We start from the raw sequence: 2,500 nt of genomic DNA on the forward strand, positions 1-2,500 counted from the left end.
CCCTTTAACTGTTGCTGGTACCCTTCTGTCCTGACACTCTTCTCCACCCACTCCACCCTGCCTGCCTGCCCGTCTGCCTGCCCGTCTGCCTGCCTGCCTGCCTGCCTGCCTGCACTCTCTTCTTCACCTCTCTCCTGCACTCCCCGTTACTTTGGACAGTTGACCCCAAGTATTTAAAGTGAAATGCCTTTGTCACCTCCTCACGCGTAGGTATTCCGTCTTGCTCCTACTGACTTTCATTCCTCTTCTCTCCAGTGCATACCTCCACCTCTCCAGGCTCTCCTCACAATGAACTGCACCCTACTGTCGCTACAGATGACAATGTCATCCGCGAACATCATCGTCCATGGAGACTCCTGCCTGATCTTGTCCGTCAACCTGTCCATCACCGTTGCAACCAAGAAAGGGCTCAGAGCCGATCCTTGATGTAATCCCACCTCCACCTTGAACCCATCTGTCATTCCAACCACGCACCTCAGCATTGTCACACTTCCCTCATACATAGCCTGCACCACTCCTACATACTTCTCTGCAACTCTTGACTTCCTCCTACAATATCACACCTCCTCTCTCGGCACCCTGTCGTATGCTTTGTGTAAATCTACAAAGACACAATGCAACTCTTTCTGGCCTTCTCTATACTTCTCAATCAACCAACCTTCTCTCTCTCTCTCTCTCTCTCTCTCTCTCTCTCTCTCTCTCTCTCTCTCTCTCTCTCTCTCTCTGTCTCTCTCATTTTCTTCATTTATCAGCCCGTCAAAGTAGTCCTTCCACTTCGTAGCACACTCTCCTCGCTTGGCAGCACATTTCCATCTGTATCTTTGATCGCCCTAACTTGTCGCACATCCTCGGCAGCTCGGTCTCTCTGTCTAGCCAATCTGTACAAGTCTTTTTCTCCTTCCTTAGTGTCTAACCTGTCATACAGCTCACCGTACGACTTTTCCTTTACCTTTGCCACCTCTCTCTTTGCTTTACGCTGCATCTCCTTGTACTCCTGTGTACTTTCTTCATCTCTCTGACTATCCCACTTCTTCTTTGCCAACCTTTTCCTCTGTATACTTTGCTCTACTTCCTCCTTCCACCACCACCACCACCACCACCGCCAAGTCTCCTTGTCTTCCTTCCTCTGTCCCGATGACACACCAAGTACCTTCCTAGCTGTCTTCCTCGCTATTTCTGCAGCGCTTGCCCAGCCATCTGGCAACTCTTCACTACCACTCAGTGCCTGTGTTAACTCCTGCCTGAACTCCACACAACAGTCTTCCTTCTTCAACTTCCACCATTTGATCTTCGGCTGTGTCTTCACTCGCTTCCTCATGTTGGTCTCCAAAGTCATCTTACAGACCACCATCCGATGCTGCCTAGCTACGTTCTCCCCTGTCACCACCTTGCAGTATGCAATCCGTTTTACATCGCGCCTTCTACACAAGATATAGTCCACCTGTGTGCACTTTCCTCCACTCGTATACGTCGTCACCCTGTGCTCCTCCCTCTTCTTGAAATATGTATTCACCTCAGCCATTTCCATCCTTTTCGCAAAATCGAACACCATCTGTCCTTCCACATTTCTCTCCTCGATTCCATACCTTACCATCAACTCCTCACCACCTCTGTTCCCTTCAGCAACGTGTCCATCGAAGTCCGCTCCACTCACCACTCCCTCCTCCTTGGGTACCCTTTCCACCACGTCGTCCAACTCAACTCCAGAATTCTTCTTTTTCGTCCATCTTACACCCGACTTGCGGGGCATATGCGCTGATAACCGTCAGCAATACACCTTCGATTTCCAGCTTCATAATCCTCACTCTGTCTGACACTGTGTTCACCTCCAGCACGCTCTTGACATACTCTTCCTTCAGAATGACCCCTACCCCATTTCTCCTCCCATTCGCACCATGGTAGAAGAGTTTGAACCCACCTGCGATACTCCTGGCCTTACTCCCCTTCCACCTTGTCTCTTGTCACCTTTCTTCTTTCCATCACGTCAGCCAGCTCTCTCCCTTTACTAGCCATAGTGCCAACATTCAAAGTTCCGACTGACTCTCACCTCCACACGCCTACCCTTCCTCCTCTCTAGCTGCCTCTGGACATGCCTTCCCCCTCTCCTTTTCCTTCGCCCAACAGTAGCCTAGTTTCCACCGGCACTCCGCTGGTTAACAGTACCGATGGCGGTCGTCGGTAACCCGAGCCTCGACCGATCCGGTATGGAAATCTTATTTATGATCCGCATATTTGATTTGGCAAAGATTTGACGCCGGATGCCCTTCCTGACGTAACCCTCCCCATTTGTCCGGGCTTGGGACCTGCACTAAGAATGCACTGGCTTGTGCATCCTCAGTGGCTGGGTTGCACGCTTTTCTATGTTTGCCCCTCACTTTTGTGGCGTGAACGATCAATTCTAGTAATACAGGTGTGTTTATGTTAGGTATCACAGACACACGCACACGCACAATATATGTCCAAAAGTATTGACATAACTGACCATTACACCCACAGGAGC

Source organism: Lampris incognitus, unplaced genomic scaffold (assembly GCF_029633865.1).
Source record: "Lampris incognitus isolate fLamInc1 unplaced genomic scaffold, fLamInc1.hap2 scaffold_153, whole genome shotgun sequence".
Classification (NCBI taxonomy): Eukaryota; Metazoa; Chordata; class Actinopteri; order Lampriformes; family Lampridae; genus Lampris; species Lampris incognitus.